Source organism: Eurosta solidaginis, chromosome 1 (genome assembly GCF_040869045.1).
Source record: "Eurosta solidaginis isolate ZX-2024a chromosome 1, ASM4086904v1, whole genome shotgun sequence".
Lineage (NCBI taxonomy): Eukaryota > Metazoa > Arthropoda > Insecta > Diptera > Tephritidae > Eurosta > Eurosta solidaginis.
This window is the reverse complement of record NC_090319.1, coordinates 215,630,654-215,654,561: the sequence shown is the minus strand read 5'-3', so window position 1 is coordinate 215,654,561 and position 23,908 is coordinate 215,630,654. Positions and strand designations below refer to the sequence as shown.

Here is a 23,908-nt window from a genome sequence, read left to right as displayed (position 1 = left end):
AACTTTTGGGGAGGTGCGTTGCTGGATGTAATCGATTGAATGGCAAAAGAGAGGGCTGCCGCACGCGCATATCTTGATATGGCTTGATCGCAAAATAACACCCGATCAAATTGATATCATTACATCAGCTGAAATTCCAGATGAAATCAGTGATCCAGAATTATTTGAAGTTGTTACGAAAAATATGATAGATACATGGCCCTGGCAGTCAGATAAATATGAATTCGCCATGCATGATCGATGGAAAATGTTCAAAACGGTATCCAAGAGCATTAACTTCGGATACTATTACAGGTGCCGACGGATACCCGTTGTACCGACGTCGGTCACTGGAGGATATTGGCCATACAACAACAATTAAAATACGCAATCAAGACGTTGAAGTTGATAATCGTTGGATTGTGCCTTATTCTCCACTATTGTCAAAAGTATTTCAGGCTCACATAAATGTTGAGTACTGTAATTCTATGAAATCGATTAAATATATTTGCAAATATGTGAATAAAGGCAGTGATATAGATGTTTTTGGAGTAGCTGGTGACAATAACATTGATGAAATCGCACAATATCAAATGGGGCGCTACACTAGCACTAATGAAGCTCTTTGGAGAACTTATTCATTTCCAATTTGAACACAATTGGCGGGAATGAAACCAATTGTGTTTTGCGAAAGGAAATAAAAACAAGATAATTAGTATTTATACATAGAAATATGTATAATAATTACAATATGTCTTTATTTCGTCAATTAATAAAATATCACAATGAAAGGATTGCAGGAACTTACGTTCTGGTTTTATGAAATGCTCCAAAATCGAACGCTGGATCAGTTGGTGATTCGTTGGCAGGCAAACTGGATCAGAGCCGCTGGCAAGTTCCAGATCGCCACCGAACCCCAATTTTCTCACTTAACGAAAGAAAATATTGGATCGAGAGGACGATTGGAAGTTAGCCGTTGCTTTCTGACAAGAAAAATAGTTAAGTCTGGAGCGGCTACCCGCTAGGAAATTAATTAGGCCTCTGGCCTAAACATGCCGGCCCTTGCTATAAGCAATACTAGAAATAACGACAGCAGCTGGTCCAGCATTTGATTTAGAACTTGTGAAGTAAATTATTAATTTGTTGAAAATGAAAAATTCGAAAAATTTAAAAAATTTACATTGTAGAGAGTTCAAATGATAAAAAATAAAAAAAAAATTACGTTTGTATATGTTTATCTACACACACTGTTACGGCGCCGTGGAACCAGAAATGACCAATCCGAATATGGTCGGTTGCAGAAACAGGCCTCCTATCGATGACGTGAGTGTACCGCTCACCATAATTTTTGTATAAATGTCAGCACCGATGACCATCCGCTAGCCGCATGAACTGGAACGGCGTAGCTATTTTTGGATCCAGGTTCCTTCTCGGACTTATTCGAGCGTATCTCTCGACCACCGTAGCCAGTGTCGATATCCGTTCGTTAACGCCATGTTTACCTCGAAGTATCAGGTAACGACTTTCGTTGTGACCACTCCCTGCACGCTCCAGCTGTATTTGACGTGCTAGCTCTGCATCAATGAGCGTATTCGGGGTGCACGGGTCAATTAGTGCCCGCACAAGATGGAGTCGACCGCCGGATTCAATTTTCACGATAGCTGTAAGAGCTACCGGCTCGAGGGTGGTCAAAATTGGCGCAGATGCTATGGAAGATAGTTTCCCGGCTCGAAAACCTTTCGGTGCGGCATGTTGGAGGGCGAGTAGGTGGCTCTCTTCTGTAGGCTTGGGCTGTTTCCGCGTATACGGTTTTTGGGACGGTCGGAAAGTATTTAATGCCGAGCCGCCTTGTCGGATTTTCGTGGAAGGTCGATGACGACTGCGACGGTGGGACGGTCAGAAAGTATTTAATGCCGGGCCGCCCTGTCGACAATCTTTCTGCGTAGCAGAAGGACGAGTTACTGCACTTCCCAAGCGTTTATGAACTGATATGCGGGAGCCTCTATTCGTAAGGCTTCGTGGCATCGTCGATTGGCAAGGATTTAATGTAAAGTCGCACGACCGCCTTTCATGTTGGAGCAGCGGGCGGAAGGTATTTAATGCCGCGTCACTGCCCTCCGTTGGAAGAATACTCTCTTCCGCACTTTGCGCCAGTTCCTCTTACTCTACATGTTGAGCCCACGACTTTGTTTCCTCTGTGAAATGTATCGAGAGTGCGTCGTCGGAATCGTCGTTGTTTTCATCGCGGCGACGTAAAGGCCCCGTTGACGTCGGCCGATCGTTGGCGTCGGCTTCTATATGAAGTGTGGTGTGATGCTTTTCACCACAATGATGGCAGCGTGCAGTGCTTGGACAAATTTCCATGCGATGAAACGGAGAGAGCAATTTGGGCAGTATTTGTGGATGAGTACCACCCGCAACCTCTCCTCCGGTGACTTGGCACGATACTGAGGGCATACCCTTATCCCATGGTTGTTGTTGCAGATGCGGCATGGTATCGGGAAGGAATGTGAACCATGTTCTGACTTTTTGCGAGATGCGTCAAAACGAGACATTCTGTAATGAAAAGAATGTGTTTTAGTGAAAAGGTAATGTAAATGGGAAATGGAGGCGATGGGTGGGTGATGAGTGACGAGGTGTTTAGTATCTTTGATTAATCGGTGGATTCAATCGATTGTAGTCGGACAAGTTTGACGATTGGTCGTGTGAATAGTCCTTTCTCTGTTCGAACTTTTAATACTCGAACGTGGTTGTCGGACCCACGATGAACATTGACGAATCGCCCGAGTCGCCATTCGTTTGGTGGCAGATTATCCTCACGTATCACGACGAGATCATCCGCCTTCATGTCCGGCTGTTGTCGCTTCCACTTATTCCTCTTCTGCAACTCCGTAAGGTATTCGGTCTTCCATCGTTGACAGAATGAATGATACAATGCCTTCATTTTTTGCCATCGGTTGATCACTGATGCTGGATTATCGCTAATCTGAGTCTCCGGCGGGGACAAGATGGGAGCGCCTATAAGAAAGTGTCCAGGAGTCAGTGGTTCTAAACTCGAGGGGTCACTTGAAGCGGGATTAAGGGGTCTTGAGTTGAGACAGGCCTCATTTCTACATAAAAGTGTAGAAAACTCCTCAAATGTATACTTAAACCCAGATGCCATTTTTCGAAAATGGGTTATAAAACTCTTCACCTCAGCCTCCCACAAGCCGCCCATGTGAGGATCTGATGCAGGGATGAAATGCCAAGAAACCTCTTGATAAAAATACTTGGAAAGTAACGCAGTACGAGAGTCAGACAGAAAAGCCTTGAATTCTGCTTTTAAGGCTCTAGATGCTCCAACGAAGTTGGTTCCGTTGTCTGAATATATAATTTTGGGACATCCTCGGCGCGATATAAACCTAGAAAAGGCCGCCAAAAAGGTAGGTGTACTGAGATCATTTGTTGGTTCCAGATGAATTGCCTTGGTTGCGAAACAGACGAAGAGACAGACGTACCCCTTGGTGATAACACACGCTCGACCTCTATAATTTTTAATATCGAATGGGCCTGCAAAATCAACACCAGTATTTGTGAATGCTCTTGTAAAAGTAGTGCGTTCTGCGGGAAGTGGAGCCATGATTTGGGATTGGGTATGCTTTTTGTGAATAGTGCACACCTTGCAATTATGAATGACAGACTTTATCATAACTTTGATCCGGGGAATCCAGTACTGTGCTCGAATTATTCGCAACATGAACTGGATTTCTCCATGAAGCTATATTTCATGTATAAACTTAACCAACAAGCGAGAGTAATGGCAATTGTAAGGCAGAAGAATTGGATGCTTTTCTTTATAGCTGATGTCTTTTGATGCTCCGATACGGCCTTCGATTCTTATAACTCCGCTTGGGTCGAGGAATGGAGCTAAAGCTATGAGTTCGCTTTTCGCACTTAGCGGAAGTCCAGTCCTCAAATTTGAAAACTCTACCGAAAAATGTTGGTGCTGGCAAAGGGTAATAAGCCGCTGTGTCGTAGACTTCATTTCATCTGGAGAGATTGAAACAGAAGTAGGTTGGCAGTTGAATTTTTGAATAGCGTAGGTCCTTTGGACGAATCGAAATACGTACGATAGCACTCGCAGAGCCCTTGGAAGTGAGGAGAAGCGTTGGAGAATGTCCGACGCCTCAACTACTTTGGTTGCGTGGGAGACCACGTGCATTTCTTCTTCGGCCGTTTGAAAGACCGACTCTTGTTTTGGCCACTCTGACTTGCCTTCTTGAAGCCAAGAAGGACCCTGCGACCACAAGGAGTTTTCAATTAAGTTCTGCGCTGTCACTCCACGGCTAGCTAAATCGGCAGGATTCGACGCTGAATCGACATGATACCAATGGTGTTGTCCGACCTTGTCGATAATTTTGGTAACCCTGTGGGACACGAAGGTTGACCAAGAGCATGGTGGCTTTCTAAGCCACGCTAGCACTATAGTGGAGTCAGTCCACAGATAAACCTGCAGTGATCGAAGATCTAGGTTCATGACTACAGGGTCCATCATTTCAGCTAGCAATACCGTTCCACACAATTCGAGACGAGGAAGGGGTATCGTTTTCACTGCCGCTACTCTTGTTTTTGCTAATAGAAGATTTACATGGGCGGCCATGCTTTCTTCTACGCGCATATAGATGGCTGCTGTGTATGCCTTTTCGGAGGCGTCGCAAAATCCGCGGAGTTCCATTTTGCACTGTGGAGAAAACCTAACCCATCGTGGAATCCGAATGTTATTAATAGCTGGAGACTCCACAGAAAATTTTTGCCACCGGTCTAATGTGGTTGAAGACACTTCCTCATCCCAACCTTTTCCCTCTAACCAAACATTTTGCATCATAATTTTAGCTACTATGATTATTGGAGAAAGCCACCCGAGAAGATCAAAAAGTTTCGCGATTGCTGACAAAATCTTACGTTTAGTTACTTCTTGACCTTGATCGAATTCTTTCGCAGTGAAGTAGAAATGGTCCGAACATGCATTCCTTCTAATGCTGAGGGCTTTAACGCTGCTTGCGTCCTCGAAGTCTAAGAAGTCTTGGCTAAGCAGATGAGCTGCAGGAATATCGCTCAAGACTTGCCTACAGTTGGCGGCCGACTTTCTAATAGGAAAGTCTGCTGAATATAAGGCGCCAGAAATTTCATCACGCACTTGGATTGTGGATTCCAAGTCGTGCCCACCTGCAAGTACGTCGTCGACGTACATATGTCGCGTTAAATTAGTGGCGGCGACTGGATGTGAATCTTGAACGTCGTCTGCCAATTCAAATCTCCTCGCAGTATTCCTCGTTGGCGGTCCGGGTCGCGTTTTTTGGGATATCTTCCAAATCCCAAAACGCTGCGATTTGTCGATCCAGAGCGACTTCATTGTAAAAGGAGAGACAGGATGTCGACTCCTTGGTTGAATTCGTCCGTCCCGTAAGGATCCATCTGAATACCGTTTCCTGGGCTAGAATATGGCTTGCTGAGTCCTTTCAAATACCCTCCAGAATGACTTGAGGATACACATCACCTCCAAGAACCAGGTCAACCTGTTCATTAACAAATAATCGGCTGTCCGATAGTGTTATTCCTGGGAATTTTTGTTGAATGTTAGGGTCGATATCGCAGGTTGGAAGATTGCCCGTTAATTGAGGTAATACTAAGGCCGTGGTATTTATGGAGACCGTCGCGTCTACCGGTGAACCTATCTGAATAGGACATGCTAGGTTGGAATGAGCTGATACCGTATTGTTGATACCCGATACCTTAGCGTTCACCTTTTGGGCAGGAAGTCCTATACGTCGGCGAAGCCGATCAGTAATGAATGAACACTCGGAACCAGAGTCTATTAATGCTCGGGCCTTTATGTGTGTTCGAAAAACACGACTGAACTTGATTCGGAGAGTCACTGTTGGTCTGAGTACCACTATACTCAGAAGTGGTCAGCTTGGAAGTAGTTCCAGTGCCACTCTGGTTTGAACTCGGAGAGTCCTTCTTAGAGGAAGAAGCCTGAACTGGATTCATATGCAATAATGAATGGTGTCGTGAGTGGCAGGTTGAACAATTGTAGGCGCTATTGCATTTCGCTACACCACGTCCGGAGGACAGACAATTCAGGCACAGATGGTCCCTTCTTGCATGTTTACTACGATCAGAAGGACTCATCTTCAAGAATCGTGGGCAAGATCGAATGTGATGTGCGTCACGATTGCACAGTTTACATTTCGTATTCGATACGCTTGCTATTGCCGTCGTTATGAAATTTTGAGGGCGGAGACAGTCGGTTGTGAACTTCGCAAGTCAGAAACAGTTTCTAAGGTCTGGAACCGACTTGTTAGAAACTTGTCCATATCACTCCATTTTGGTATTTCGGTTTTACTTTGAACCGACTGCTCCCATAATGAAAGCGGCGTAACTTCAGGGAGCTTCGTGGAGCAAAGGTACGTGATGATCGGATCCCAATTTGAAATATCAATTTTATGAATCTGGAGTGCCGAAATGCAATTGCTAATTCCCCGCTGAAGCTGTTTGATTGCACTTCCAGATTCATTTCCTACGGGGGCGAGTTTGAAGAGGATCTTCAATTGGCTATTCACAAGGATGCGATCACTAATATTTTTCCACGCGGTTTCGAAGCCTTCATTTGTAATGGGAAATTTGCTTACGATTTCATTTGCTTCACCCTGAGTTTTCTTTACCTAGTGGCACAACTTTTCCATTGCGGCGAGCCCTTTATTATTTACTAGCCTTTACCCGCGGCCCCGTCCGCAAGGAAAATTTTAAATATATGGGCTATTCGCGTTAGCCTGCTTATTATCTGTTTAAAATTTTGTTTTCTGTCTAATGCATTTTATTTTTGTAATTGAGTAAAAAAAAAGAACTAAATGAGCTGATAACCTGATAGGATCCCAAATGATCCCGAAATTATCCAGAAAAAGCTACGAAATGACCCCAACGCTATCGCGGACGGATCCCGAAAACCATCCAGAAATGCCCCGAAAGGATCCCCAAAAGTTCCCCGAATAGTCCCAAAAAAACCCGAAATGAGAGCGACACGATTCTAGACGTATCCAGAGAACCACACAGAAATGATCCCTGAAGGTGTTCCAAAATGATCCCGAAAAGGTTCCGAAATGACCCTGACGGGCTCCCGGGCGGATCTCAAAACCATCCAGAAAATATCAAGGAAGGGTCCCTAAATTATCCCGACTAACTCCAGAAAAAGTTCCGAAATGGCTCCGAGGGGTCCACGATGGATCGCGAAAACCATACAGAAATGATTCCGGAAGGATTCCAAAATGATCCCGAAATAGTCCGGAATTGACCCAGATGGGATCCCGCACAGATCCAGAAATGATCCCGGAAAGGTGCAAATACTATCCCGGAAGGGTGCAAAAACTATCCCGGAAAAGTAACAAAAAATCCCGAAATGGCTCCTACGGTATCGCGGACGGATCCAGAAATGATCTCGGAAGGGTCCCCAAATGATCCCAAAATGGTCCCGAAATGACCCTGATGGATCCGGCAAACCATCAAGAAATTATGCCGAAAGGGTCCCAAAATAATCCCGAAATAATACAGAAAGTCACGAAACGACTCCTAGAGGATCCCCAAATGATCCCGTATTAGCCCCGAAAAGGTCCCGAAATAACCCCGACGGGATCCCGGAAAAATCCCGAAAACCATCCAGAAATGATTACGGAAGGAATCCCAAATGATCCCGAAAAAGTCCCGCAATAATTCCTACGGGATCCTGAACGGATACCGAAAACCATCCAGAAGTCATGCCGAAAAGTTCCTCAAATGATCTCCCAATAGTTCCGAAAAGACCCTGACGGGATCCCAAACGGATCCCGACAACTATCCAGAAATGATACCGAAAGGGCCCGCAAATGATCCCGTATTAGTCGAGAAAAAGTCCCGAAATGACCCCGACGGGATGCCGGACGAATCCCAAAAACCATCCAGAAATGATGTCGGAAGGGACCCCAATGATCCCGAAAAAGTCCCGCAATTATTCCGACGGGAATCTGAACGGATACCGAAAACCATCCAGAAGTGATGCCGGAACGGTCCTCAAATGCTCACCTAATAGTCCCAAAATGACCCTGAGGGCATCCCGGACAAATCCCGAAATCCATCCAGAAATGATCTTGGGAAGGTCCCAAAATGATCCCGAAATAGTCTCGGAAAAGTCCAGAAATTACCCTGACGGGTTCCCGGACGAATCCTGAAAGCCATCCTTAAATGATCCCGAAAAAGCCCCGAAATGACCCTGACGGGATCCCGAAAGGATTCCGAAAACTATCCAGAAATGATGCCGGAAAGGTCCTCAAATGATCCCCTAATAGTTCCGAAATGACCGTGACGGGATCCCGAACGGATCCCGACAACTATCCAGAAATGATGACGGTAGGTATCCCAAATGATCCCGAAATAATCCCGAAATGACCTCGTCGGAATCCCGGACGGATACCGAAAATTATCCAGAAATGATGCCGGAAAGGTCCACAAATGATCCCCTAATAGTCCCGAAATTACCCTGATGGGATCCCGGACGGATCCCGAAAACCATCCACAAATAATGCCGGAAGAGCCCCCAAATGATCCCGAAAAAGTCCGCAAATGACCCCGACGATATCCCGGACGGATCCCGAAAACCATCCAGAAATGATGCCGGAAGAGCCCCCAAATGATCCCGAAAAAGTCCCAAAATGATCCCGACGAGATCCCGCACGGATCCCGAAAACCATCCAGAAATGATGCCGGAAGAGCCCCAAATGATCCCGAAAAAGCCCCCAAATGACCCCGACATACTCCAGAAAAGGTTCCGAAATGGCTCCGAGGGAATCAACGACGGATCGCGAAAACCATACAGAAATGATTCCGGAAGGATCCCAAAATGATCCCGAAATAGTCCGGAAATGACCCAGATGGGATCCCGCACAGATCCAGAAATGATCCCGGAAGGGTCCAAAAACTATCCCGGAAAAGTAACAAAAAATCCCGAAATGGCTCCTACGGCATCCCGGACGGATCCAGAAATGATCTCGGAAGGGTCCCCAAATGATCCCAAAATGGTCCCGAAATAACCCTGATGGATCCGGCAAACCATCAAGAAATTATGCCGGAAGGGTCATGATCCCGAAACAAAACAGAAAAAGTCACGAAACGACCCCTAGAGGATCCCCAAATGATCCCGTATTAGCCCCGAAAAAGTCCCAAAATGACCCTGACGGGATCCCGAAAGGATTCCGAAAACAATACAGAAATGATGCCGGAAAGGTCCTCAAATGATCCCCTAATAGTCCCGAAATGACCGTGAGGGCATCCCGACAACTATCCAGAAATGATGCCGAAAGGGTCCGCAAATGATCCCGTATTAGTCGAAAAAAGTCCCGAAAGGACCACGACGGGATCCCGGACGAATCCCAAAAACCATCCAGAAATGATGCCGGTAGGTATCCCAAATGATCCCGAAATAGTCCCGAAATGACCTCGTCGGCATCCCGGACGGATCCCGAAAATTATCCAGAAATGATGCCGGAAAGGTTCCCAAATGATCCCCTAATAGTCCCAAAATTACCCTAATGGGATCCCGGACGGATCCCGAAAACCATCCAGAAATGATACCGAAAGGGTTCCCAAATGATCCCGTATTAGTCGAAAAAAGTCCCGAAATGACCCCGACGGGATCCCGGACGGATCCCGAAAACCATCCAGAAATGATGCCGGATGAGCCCCAAAATGATCCCGAAAAAGTCCCCAAATGACCCCGACGAGATCCCGGACGGATCCCGAAAGCCATCCAGAAATGATGCCGGAAGAGCCCCCAAATGATCCCGAAAAAGTCCCCCAATGACCCCGACGATATCCCGGACGGATCCCGAAAACCATCCAGAAGTGATGCCGGAAGAGCCCCCAAATGATCCCGAAAAAGTCCCCAAATTACCCCGACGAGATCCCGCACGGATCCCGAAAACCATCCAGAAATGATGCCGGAAGGGTCCCCAAATGATCGCGAAATAGTCCCGAAATGATTCCGGAATAGTCCCGAAAATGTTCCAAAATAACCCCGACGGGATCCCGGACGGATCCCGTAAACTATACAGAAATGATCCCGGAAGGGTACCAAAATGATCCCGAAATAGTCCCGAAAAAGTCCCGAAATTACCCCGGCGTAATCCCGGACCGATCCCGAAAATCATCCAGAAATGATCCCGGAAGGGTCTCAATATGACCCTTACGGGATTACAAATAAGGTGAAGCTAATTATAAAACCATGTTAATAAGGCAGCAGGCGCATTGGAGCGAATAAAAAGTTACATAGAACATACAGGTAAAGCTAATAAAAGCGTGCTAATAAAAACAATTGATGGAGGGCGGATGGCGGGAGTAGAGGAGAGGACCACTGATCGTTCCTCCAAAATTGTCTAGATCTCGTTCTGTATGTACCCGATACCAAAAACTATTGATTTAGGAGAAAATTTAGATTGAGTTATAACAATTTATGGATTTTACACCAGAGGGGGTGATAAAGGGGGGCGGACGGAGGGTGTCACTGCTTACTTTGTAAGCCTTATTTGACCCCTTGAGTCTGTGATATTGGTGAAGGCCAGTATACGTAAAGTTATAATGTGTAAAAATTATGAAAAATAATTTCTCGAAGGGATCGTGGGACCCCCACCCCTCTTTCCATGTTCGAAAAAAATTTCGCTAGTAGACTACTGTCTGTGTCCCAAATTTCATCAAAATCCGTGTAGCCATTCTGGCGTGATTCAGTCGCAAAGACGAAAAAATATAATAATTAAATTATAACTGTTCCTAGGGGGCGGGGACCACTCCCTTTTGAAAAATATATAGCTAGTAGATCCTTCTAGACTACTGGATATATGTGTGCAAAATTTCAATCAAATCGGTCCAGCCGTTCTTCCGTGATTGAGTCACAAAGACAGACGTCTGGACAAACATCCAAACATCTTAACATCCAAACTTTCCCATTTATAATATATATTAGATTAGATTATTATTATTATTTTTTAAAATAGAAAAAATTAAATAAAAAATACAAATAAAAAAAACAAAGTATATTGTTTAAGGAATATATAAAAATTAGAGTTCTGAACTGATACCGAAAACCATCCAGATATGATTCCGTAAGCGTCCGCAAACGATCCCGGATTAGTCCTGAAAATATCCCGAAATTAAGCTTACGGGATTCCATATGGAGCCGTCCGATGATCCCGAAATAACCTATAAATGCTCCTGACGGGATTCTGGGGTGATCCCGAAAATCATCCATAAATGATCCTTGAAATATCCTCAAATAATCCGGAAATACTCCCAAAAATGATGCCGGAGGGGTCTCAAAATCATCTCGAAATAGTCCTGAAATGACCTCGAAAGGATCCCAAAAACCATACAGAAATGACTTGGAGGGATTCTAAAATGATTCCGGAATATTCCCGAAAAAGTACCGAAATAACTCCGACGGGATTCCAAACGAATCACGAAAATCATCCAGAAATTATCCGGGAAGGGTCTCGAAATGATTCCGAAATAGTTCCGAAATAACTCCGACGGGATCCCGGAAACTATCCAGAAATGATGCCGGAAAGATTCCCAAATGATCCCCAAATAGTCCCAAAATGACCCCGACGGGATACCGAAAGATGATAGCAGATCCCAGAAATGATAGCGGCCCCAAATGATCCCGTATTAGTCGCGAAAAAGTCCGGAAATGACCCCGATGGGATCCCGCGCGGATCCAGAAATAATCCCGGAAGGGTCCCAAAACTATACCGAAAAAGTAACAAAAAAATCTCGAAATGACTCCTACGGCATCCAGGACTGATCCAGAAATGACCTCGGAAGGGTCCCCAAATGATCCCAAAATGGTCCCGAAAATACCCTGATGGATCCGGCAAACCATGAAGAATTGATGCCGGGAGGGTCCCCAAATGATCCCGAAATAATACAAAAAAAGTTATGAGATGATCCCTAAAGTGTCTCTAAATGATCCCGAAATTGTCCCGAAATAGTCTTGAAATTACCCTTATGTGTTCCCGTACAGATCCAGAAATCCATTCAGAAGTGATGCCGGAAGGTTTCCCAAATGACCCCGTATAAGCCCTGAAAAAGTTCCGAAATGACCCAGACGGGCTCCCGGACGGATCCCGAAAAAGTCCTGAAATGAACCCGACGGGATCCCAGACGAATACCGAAAACCATGCAGAAATGATGCCGGTGAGTACCCCAAAATTATCCCGAAAAAGTCCCGCAAAGATACCGACGGGATCCTGAACGGATACCGAAAACCATCCAGAAGTGATGCCGAAAAGGTCCTCAAATGATCACCTAATAGTCCCAAAATGACCCTAACGGCATCCCGGACTGATCCCGAAATCCATCCAGAAATTATCTTGGGAAGGTCCGAAAATGATCCCGAAATAGTGTCGGAAAAATCCAGAAATTACCCTGAAGGGTTCCCGGATGAATCCTGAAAGCCATCCTTAAATGATCCTAAAAAAGTCCCGAAATGACCCTGACGGGATCCCGAAAAGATTCCGAAAACTATCCAGAAATGATGCCGGAAATATCCTCAAATGATCCCCTAATAGTCCCGAAATGACGGTGACGGGATCCCGAACGGATCCCGACAAGTATCCAAAAATGATGCCGAAAGGGTCCGCAAATGATCCCGTATTAGTCGAGAAAAAGTCCCGAAAAGACCCCGACGGGATCCCGGACGAATCCCAAAAACTATCCGGAGATAATGCCGGTAGGTATCCCAAATAATCCCGAAATAGTCCCGAAATGACCTCGTCGGCATCCCGGACGGATCCCGAAAATTATCCAGAAATGATGCCGGAAAGGTCCCCAAATGATCCCCTAATAGTCCCGAAATTACCCTGATGGGATCCCGGAAGGATCCCGAAAACCATCCAAAAATGATGCCGAAAGGGTTCCCAAATAATCCCGTATTAGTCGCGAAAAAGTCCCGAAATGACCCCGACGGGATCCCGGACGGATCCCGAAACCCAACCAGAAATGATGCCGGAAGAGGCCCCAGATGATCCCAAAAAAGTTCCCAAATGACCCTGACGAGATCCCGGACGGATCCCGAAAACCATCCAGAAATGATGCCGAAAGGGTTCCCAAATGATCAAGTATTAGTCGCGAAAAAGTCCCGAAATAACCCCGACGGGATCCCGGACGGATCCCGAAAACCATCCAGAAATGATGCCGGAAGAACCCCCAAATGATCCCGAAAAAGTCCCCAAATTACCCTGACGAGATCCAGGACGGATTCCGAAAACCATCCAGAAATGATGCCGGAAGGGTCCCCAAATGATCCCGTATTAGTCGCGAAAAAGCCCCGAAATGACCCCGACGGGATGCCGGACGAATCCCGAAGACCATCCAGAAATGATGCCTAAAGGGACTTCAAATAACCCCGAAAAAGTCCCGTAATGATCCCGGAAACCCTCAAGAATTTATCTCTCGAAGGTACGCAAATGATCCCGAAAGTACCCCGACGGGATCCCGGACGGATCCCGAAAACCATCCAGAAATGATGCCGGAAGGGTCCCCAAAAGATCGCGAAATAGTCCCGAAATTATTCCGGAATAGTCCCAAAAATGTCTCAAAATAACCCCGACGGGATCCCGGACGGATCGCGAAAACTATACAGAAATGATCCCGGAAGGGTCCCAAAATGATCCCGAAAAAGTCCCGAAATTACCCCGGCGGGATCCCGGACCGATCCCGAAAACCATCCAGAAATGATCCCGGAAGGGTCTCCATATGAGGTGAAGCTAATTATAAAAACATGTTAATAAGGCAGCAGGCGCAATGGAGCGAATAAAAATTTACATAGAAACGTACAGGTAACACTAATAAAAGCGTGCTAATAAAAACAATTGAAGGAGGGCGGATGGCGGGGATAAAAGGAGAGGACCACTGATCGTTCCTCCAAAATTGTCTAGATCTCGATCTGTATATGCCAGATACCAAAAACTATTGATTTAGGAGAAAATTTATATTGAGTTATAACAATTTATAGATTTTACACCAGAGTGGTAGATAAAGGGGGGAAGGGGGCGGAGGGTGTCACTGCTTACTTTATAAGCCTTCGACTTATTTGACCCCTTGAGTCTGTGGTATTGGTGAAGGCCAGTATAGGTAAAGTTATAATGTGTAAAAATTATTAAAAAGTAATTGCTCGAAGAGGTCGTGGGACCCCCACCCCTCTTTCCATGTTCGAAAAAAAATTCGCTAGTAGACTACTGTCTGTGTCCCATATTTCATCAAAATCCGTGTAGCCATTCTGGCGTGATTCAGTCGCATAGACGAAAAAATATAATAATTAAATTATAACTGTTCCTAGGGCGCGGGGACCACGCCCCTTTTCAAAAATATATAGCTAGTAGATCCTTCTGGACTATTGGCTATATGTGTGCCAAATTTCATCCAAATCCGTCCAGCCGTTCTTGCGTGATTGAGTCACAAAGACAAACGTCTGGACAAACATCCAAACATCCAAACATCTTCACATCCAAACTTTGCCATTTATAATATACTAGCCTTTACCCGCGGCCCCGTCCGCAAGGAGAAAATAAAATATATGTGCTATTCACGTTAGCCTGTTTATCAAGTTGTCTGTTTAAAAATGTTTTCTGTCAATGTATTTTATTTTTTAATACAGTAAAAAAAAAGAACTAACTGAGCTGATGGGCACGCTTTGCTTATTTTGTTTCTAAGTTAAATTAATTGATATGACAGGGGTGAAAGAATTACTACTCATAGAACAAAGGAGTGAAACTACAATTAGCTAAAACCAAAAAGAAGTTTTTAAATAAAAGCAGTGTTGCTTTTTCGGGTATTTAGTTGGTTAAAATATTACAAAAATTTTAATTATAGTTGTAATAGTTCGTTACAGGATTCATTTAAAAATAGAACGAAAAAGTTGTGATATATTAAAGATAAAACATACCGAATTTTAATTACGAATAATTTGCCGTAAATCCACGGCCATGTGTGCTGAATTACCGGTTTCGAGGAGACCTAAAATGATCCCGGAAGTGTCCCTAAATGACACCAAATAGTCACGAAATGATGCCGACGGGATCCTGGACAAATCTCGAAAACTATCCAGAAATGATGCCGGAAGGGTCCCAAAATAATCCCGAAGTAGTCACGAAAAGTCCCGAAATGACCCTGACGGGATCCCGGACGAATCCCGAAAACCATCCAGATTTGATTCCTGAACGGTCCACAAATGATCCCGATATAGTCCGAAAAAGCCCCGAAAAAACTCTGACGGGATCCCGGACAAATCCCGAAAATCGCCCAGAAATTATCCCGGAGGAGTCCCAAAATGATTCCGAAATAGTAGTCACGAAAAAGGCCCGAAATGACCCTGACGGGATCCCGAAAACCATCCAGAAATGACTTTGGAGGGATCCCCAAATGATCCCGGAAAAGTCCACAAACCATACAGAATTGATCTCTGAAGGTTCCGCAAATGATCCCGAAATAGTCCCAAAAGTCACGAAAAACTCAGACCCATCCCGAAAATCATGAAGAAATTATCCTGGAAGGGTCCCAAAATTACCCCGAAATAACTCCGACGGGATCCCGGACAGATCCCGAAAATCATCCAGAACTGAGCTCTGAAACGTCCGCAAATAATCCAGAAATAGTCCGGAAAAAGTCCCGAAAAAACTCCGTCGGGATCCCGGACAGATCCCGAAAATCACCCAGAAATTATGCCGGAGGGGTCCCAAAATGATTCCGAAATAGTCCCGAAAAAGTCCCGAAATTACCTTGAGGGGATCCCAAACCGATACCGAAAACCATCCAGAATTGATCTCTAAAGGGTCCGCAATTTATCCCAGATAAAGTCGCGAAAAAACTACGAAGGGATCCCGAACAGATCCCGAAAATCATAGAGAAATTATCCCGGAAGGGTCCCAAAATGATCCCGAAATAGTCCCGAAAAGGCGCGAAATAACCCTGACAGGATCCCGGACGGATCCCGAAAACCACCCAGAAATGATCTTTAAGGGCAACTGACCCCGAAATAGTCGTGAAAGTCCCGAAATTACCCCGACGGCATCCCGAAAACCATCCAGAAATTATCCCTGAAGGATCCCCAAATGATCCAAGAACAGTCTCGAAATTCCCTGACATTTTCCCGAAAAAGTAAAAAAATAAACCGGACGGGATCTCGGACGGATCCCGAAAACGATCCAGAAATGATGCCGGAAGGGACCCCAAATGATCCCGAAAAATTCCCGAAATTCCCCCGATGGGATCCCGGATCATCCAGAAATGATGCCGGTTGGTACCCCAAAATGATCCCGAAATAGGCCAGAAATTACCCCGTCGGGATCCCTGACGGATCCCCAAAAGTATACAGAAATGATGCTGGAAGGTGAAATGATCCCCTTAAAGAAAGATGAAAAATGAAATGATCCCCTTATAGTTCCGAAATGATCCTGACGGGATTCCCGACGGATCCCGGAAACTATCCAGAAATGATGCCGGAAAGGTTTCCAAGTTATCCCCAAATAGTCCCGGAATTACCCTGACGGTATCCCGGACGGATCACGAAAACCATCCGGAAATGATGGCGAAAGGGTCCCCAAATGATCCCGCATTAGTCGCGGGTTCCGAAATGACCCTGACGGGATCCCCGAAGGATCCCGGAAACTATCCAGAAATGATGCCGGAAAGGTTCCCAAGTTATCCCCAAATAGTCCCGAAATTACCCTGACGGTATCCCGGACGGATCCCGAAAATCATCCAGAAATGATGAAGGTAGGTACCCCAAATGGTCCCGATATGACCCCGTCGGGATCCCGAACGTATCCCTAAAACTATCCAGAAATGATGCCGGAAAGGTCCCCAAATAACCCCCTAATAGTCCCGAAATTACGCCGACGGAATCCCGGACGGATCCGGAAACTATCCAGAAATGATGCCGGAGGAGACCCCAAATGATCCCGCTAAAGTCCCAAAATGACCCCGACAGGGTCCCGGACGGATCCCGTAAACCATCCAGAAATGATGCCGGTAGGTACCCCAAATGGTCCCGATATGACCCCGTCGGGATCCCGAACGGATCCCTAAAACTATCCAGAAATGATGCCGGAAAGGTCCCCAAATAACCCCCTAATAGTCCCGAAATTACGCCGACGGAATCCCGGACGGATCCGGAAACTATCCAGAAATGATGCCGGAGGAGACCCCAAATGATCCCGCTAAAGTCCCAAAATGACCCCGACAGGGTCCCGGACGGATCCCGTAAACCATCCAGAAATGATGCCGGTAGGTACCCCAAATGGTCCCGATATGACCCCGTCGGGATCCCGAACGGATCCCTAAAACTATCCAGAAATGATGCCGGAAAGGTCCCCAAATAACCCCCTAATAGTCCCGAAATTACGCCGACGGAATCCCGGACGGATCCGGAAACTATCCAGAAATGATGCCGGAGGCGACCCCAAATGATCCCGCTAAAGTCCCAAAATGACCCCGACAGGGTCCCGGACGGATCCCGTAAACCATCCAGAAATGATGCCGGTAGGTACCCCAAATGGTCCCGATATGACCCCGTCGGGATCCCGAACGTATCCCTAAAACTATCCAGAAATGATGCCGGAAAGGTCCCCAAATAACCCCCTAATAGTCCCGAAATTACGCCGACGGAATCCCGGACGGATCCGGAAACCATCCAGAAATGATGCCGGTAGGTACCCCAAATGGTCCCGATATGACCCCGTCGGGATCCCGAACGGATCCCTAAAACTATCCAGAAATGATGCCGAAAGGGTCCCCAAATGATCCTGTATTAGTCGAGAAAAAGTTCTGAAATGACTCCGACGGGATCCCGGACGGATCCCGAAAACCATCTAGAATTGATACCGGAAGGTACCCCAAATGATGCCGAAATAGTCCCGAAATGACATCGACGGGATCCCGGACGGATCGCGAAAACCATCTAGAAATGATGCCGGAAGAGACCCCAAATGATCCCGCAAAGGTCCCAAAATGACCCCGACAGGATCCCGGACGGATCCCGTAAACCATCCAGAAATGATGCCGGAAGAGACCCCAAATGATCCCGCAAAAGTCCCAAAATGACCCCGACAGGATCCCGGACGGATCCCGTAAACCATCCAGAAATGATGCCGGAAGAGAACCCAAATGATCCCGCAAAAGGCCCAAAATTACCCCGACAGGATCCCGGAAGGATCCCGTAAACCATCCAGAAATGATGCCGGAAGAGACCCTAAATGATCCCGCAAAAGTCCCAAAATGATCCCGACAGGATCCCGGACGGATCCCGAAAACCATACAGAAATGATGCCGGAAGAGACCCCAAATGATCCCGCAAAAGTCTCAAAATGACCCCGACAGGATCCCGGACGGATCCTGTAAACCATCCAGAAATGATGCCCGAAGAGACCCCAAATGATCCCGCAAAAGTCCCAAAATGACCCCGACAGGATCCCGGACGGATCCCGAAAACCATCCAGAAATGATGCCGGAAGAGACCCCAAATGATCCCGCAAAAGTCCCAAAATGACCCCGTCAGGATCCCGGACGGATCCCGAAAACCATCCAGAAATGATGCCGGAATGGACCCCAAATGGTCCCGAAATGACACCGACGGGATCCCGGACGGATTCCGAAAACCATCCAGAAATGATGCCGATAGGGTCCCCAAATGATCCTGTATTAGTCGGGATCCCAGACGGATCCCGAAAACCATCTAGAATTGATACCGGGAGGTACCGCAAATGATGCCGAAATAGTCCCGAAATGACATCGATGGGATCCCGGACGGATCCCGAAAACCATCCAGAAATGATGCCGGAGGAGACCCCAAATGATCCCGCTAAAGTCCCAAAATGACCCCGACAGGGTCCCGGACGGATCCCGTAAACCATCCAGAATTGATGCCGGAAGAGACCCCAAATGATCCCGCAAAAGTCCCAAAATGACCCCGACAGGATCCCGGACGGATCCCGTAAGCCATCCAGAAATGATGCCGGAGGAGACCCCAAATGATCCCGCTAAAGTCCCAAAATGACCCCGACAGGGTCCCGGACGGATCCCGTAAACCATCCAGAAATGATGCCGGAAGAGACCCCAAATGATCCCGCAAAAGTCCCAAAATGACCCCGACAGGATCCCGGACGGATCCCGTAAACCATCCAGAAATGATGCCGGAAGAGACCCCAAATGATCCCGCAAAAGTCCCAAAATCACCCCGACAGGATCCTGGACGGATCCCGTAAACCATCCAGAAATGATGCCGGAAGAGACCCCAAATGATCCCGCAAAAGTCCCAAAATGACCCCGACAGGATCCCGGACGGATCCCGTAAACCATCCAGAAATGATACCGGAGGAGACCCCAAATGATCCCGCAAAAGTCTCAAAATGACCCTCCCGGACGGATCCCGAACACCATCCAGAAATGATGCTGGAATAGACCCCAAATGATCCCGCAAAAGTCCCAAAATGACCCCGACAGGATCCCGGACGGATCCCGTAAACCAACCAGAAATGATGCCGGAAGAGACCCCAAATGATCCCGCAAAAGTCCCAAAATGACGCCGACGGGATCCCGGACGGATCCCGTAAACCATCCAGTAATGATGCCGAAAGGTTCCCCAAATGATCCTGTATTAGTCGAGAAAAAGTTCCGAAATGACCCCGACGGGATCCCTGATGGATCCCGAAAACCATCTAGAAATGATGCCGGAAGGTACCCCAAATGATGCCGTAGTAGTCCCGAAATGACATCGACGGGATCCCGGACGGATCCCGAAAACCATCCAGAAATGATGCCGGAAGAGACCCCAAATGATCCCGCTAAAGTCCCAAAATGACCCCGACAGGATCCCGGACGGATCCCGAAAACCATCCAGAAATGATGCCGGAATGGACCCCAAATGGTCACGAAATGACACCGACGGGATCCCGGACGGATCCCGAAAACCATCCAGAAATGATGCCGGAAGAGACCCCAAATGATACCGCAAAAGTCCCAAAATGACCCCGACAGGATCCCGGACGGATCCCGAAAACCATCCAGAAATGATGCCGGAATGGACCCCAAATGGTCCCGAAATGACACCGACGGGATCCCGGACGGATCCCGTAAACCATCCAGAAATGATGCCGGAAGATACCCCTAATGATCCCGAAATAGCCCCGAAATGGTCCCGACGGGATCCCGGACGGATCCCTAAAACCATCCAGGAATAATTACGGAAAGGACCCAAACTGACCCCGAAAAAGTCCCGTAATGATCCCGGAAACCATCAAGAATTTATCTCTCGAAGGTACGCAAATGATCCCGAAAGTACCCCGACGGGATCCCGTACGGATCCCGAAAACCATCCAGAAATGATGCCGGAAGGGTCCCCAAATGATCGCGAAATAGTCCCAAAATGATCCCGAAATAGTCCCGAAAAAGTCCCGAAATTACCCCGGCGTAATCCCGGACCGATCCCGAAAACCATCCAGAAATGATCCCGGAAGGGTCTCGATATGACCCTTACGGGATTACAAATAAGGTGAAGCTAATTATAAAACCATGTTAATAAGGCAGCAGGCTCATTGGAGCGAATAAAAAGTTACATAGAAACATACAGGTAAAGCTAATAAAAGCGGTGCTAATAAAAACAATTGATGGAGGGCGGATGGCGGGAGTAGAGGAGAGGACCACTGATCGTTCCTCCAAAATTGTCTAGATCTTGTTCTGTATGTACCAGATACCAAAAACTATTGATTTAGGAGAAAATTTATATTGAGTTATAACAATTTATAGATTTTACACCAGAGGAGAGATAAAGGGGGGGGGGGGGGCGGGGGCGGGCGCGGAGGGTGTCACTGCTTACTTTGTAAGCCCTCGACTTATTTGACCCCTTGAGTCTGTGATATTGGTGAAGGCCAATATACGTAAAGTTATAATGTGTAAAAATTATTGAAAAATAATTTCTCGAAGGGGTCGTGGGACCCCCCACCCCTCTTTCCATGTTCGAAAAAAATTTCGTTAGTAGACTACTGTCTGTGTCCCAAATTTCATCAAAATCCGTGTAGCCATTCTGGCGTGATTCAGTTGCAAAGACGAAAAAATATAATAATTAAATTATAACTGTTCCTAGGGGTCGGGTACCACGCCCCTTTTCAAAAATATATAGTTAGTAGATCCTTCTAGACTATTGGCTATATGTGTGCAAAATTTCATCCAAATCGGTCCAGCCGTTCTTGCGTGATTGAGTCACAAAGACAAACGTCTGGACAAACATCCAAACATCCAAACATCCAAACATCTTAACATCCAAACTTTCCCATTTATAATATATATTAGATATATATTAGATATATTAGATGTAAAAGGCCGTGAACATGTCACGAAATGTTGGCCATGACAAGTAGTCCCCTTTAAAAACTTCGGTATCACAAGGCGGAAGCCTAATATTGTGATCCTTACCCGAGGCATGACTGGACTTTTCAGGAACTTTATCCTTTTTAGCATACAGGTCACCTATTAACTCTATGCATTTCATATAGGTTGTGTATGCTAGCTTATATCTTTTCTTGGCTGCATTACTGTCTTTGCTCGATGACGCAGCTTCTGATCCCTGAAACTCATTGTATTTTTGTTTGATTTTTCCCCAAAGCTCTTTAACTTCCTCCTTTTGGGAGTCGAGGACGGATTGATTCTTGTTTAGGATATCTCTAAAGTCAGCTTTGAGGTCGATGAGAGAATCTATCAACTAGTTAAGGTTAGCCATTTCTATCGTTTGAAATTGAAAAATTTACCTTGGATTATGAAACTTGGGCGAATTCCGAAAAATGCACGTAGTGCTGAAGCGTTTCTATGGGTAATACAAAAGTATTAGATTGATCTCAGATCTAGCAGCCGATAAGTACCGAAAATTTTATTCCCACGAAAGATATCAAGTTTTTTTTTTTAAACCAAAAACACTGAAAATGCTTAAAATTTCTCTTTTCTTGTAAAAGAAGTGAAGAATACTGCAAAGTATGAACAAATTATTGTACTATTCCAATTGAAAAACTTTAAAACCCGCAATTTGCAAAAAAAAACTTAATATTTTTACAAATTATTTGAAAAAAGAGTTAAAATGTGTTTAAAAATGTATTTTAATATTTCACTTGTATTTTAAACTTCTTTTGCCGTTTCGGGATTCGCACTCCTAGTTTCGGGATTTGCACTCCTATTTGGTATGCTGCTCACCACCCACCACTATCTGCATGCACATATGCAAATTCGCCGTAATTTGTTTTCTTCGTTTCTTTTTGTTTTTCTTGCACTTGTTTTTAATAATGCGTTCGCAAATCGCTATTATTTTAAGTCTTAAAACCTTTTTAATGCTTTTTCTTATCGAAGATAAAGCGGTAGCGGTGGTTTTGTGTGTATTTAAAAAACAAAATGGTAATTAATTAATTTAATTTAAATGGATAGTGAGTGCAGTGCTGTGTTGTTGTAGTACAAAAACAGTGTCCCGTGGGCAATAGAAACAATATCTTTGTGCCGCCAACAAGAGAAAAAAGCAAACACAATTGGCGAATAATGCACGTAAAATAAGGGTGAATACTCTTAGTTTGGACACTTGTTTACGTATTAATTGGTATTAATTTGCACTAAAATTGAAAAGCACTCACTGAAAAACAATTAATTATTTTTTTGTTTTGTTTATGTCCGTTCGGATGGACTCTATAAAGATGGCGTAAGCCGAAGATCTACTAAATTGGAAAAGATTTTCCAAGTATTGGAAGAAATGGAAAAACACAAAATCACACGCAGACAATTTAATTAAAATAATTATACCGAAACTTTGCGAAAATCACTTTGTATGATTATTTATGTTTTTTGTCACAATAAATTGGAACAACTCACCCGTATATTTTCTTTTGTTTTTTGATTTGAAATGAAAATGTGGAATGTATGTTCTTGATTTGTATTTGCCGGCACCTGTTGGCTACAGATTTTTTTTCAAGTTGATTTTAGCTTTTTCGTGCTTGTATGTTTGTTGAACAATTTGTGTTGTTGTAAACGCTAGTTCGTAGAACGGCTGCGAAGGACCATGAACACAATTGGCGGGGTTTCATTCAATTGTGTTTTGCGAAAGGAAATAAAAACAAGATAATTAGTATTTATACATAGAAATATGTATAATAATTACAATATGTCTTTATTTCGTCAATTAATAAAATATCACAATGAAAGGATTGCAGGAACTTACGTTTTGGTTTTATGAAATGCTCCAAAATCGAACGCTGGATCAGTTGGTGATACGTTGGCAGGCAAACTGGATCAGAGCCGCCGGCAAGTTCCAGATCGCCACCGAACCCCAATTTTCTCACTTAACGAAAGAAAATATTGGATCGTGAGGACGATTGGAAGTTAGCCGTTGCTTGCTGACAAGAAAAATAGTTAAGTCGGGAGCGGCTACCCGGTAGGACATTAATTAGGCCTCTGGCCTAAACACAATTCATGCGCGATATCCTGCTGTCGTTCATTTGGCTGTTCATCTTGAAAGTGGTCAGCGTGTGTCTTTTACCGATGCAAATGTACAGCAGAGAGCAGCACAACCACCAGCAACAACATTAACTGCATTCTTTCAATTGTGCGAAAGCGATAACTTTGCCAGAACGTTGCTGTATTCAGAGGTAACGCATTATTTCACTTGGACTTCAAAGAAATGGTAACGACGTAAACAAGGAACACCTCTTGATGGCCATCCGGGTGTTTTTTTTTTGCAGATACCATAGGAAGATTGTACACAGTTCATCCAAACAATGCAGAATGTTATTATTTGCGATTGTTGTTAGTAACTGTTGTTGGGCCACGTTCATTTCAACATTTGCGATGA

General features: G+C 45.3%; 1 protein-coding gene and 1 pseudogene across 11 annotated transcripts in view; both read left to right on the top strand.

Moving 5' to 3' along the window:
• The window catches only part of nvd (neverland), a 2,324,292-nt gene that overhangs the window by 770,397 nt on the left and 1,529,987 nt on the right, over positions 1-23,908 (top strand). The window lies entirely within an intron of this gene.
• LOC137247146 (uncharacterized) lies at positions 219-23,908 on the top strand (annotated as a pseudogene).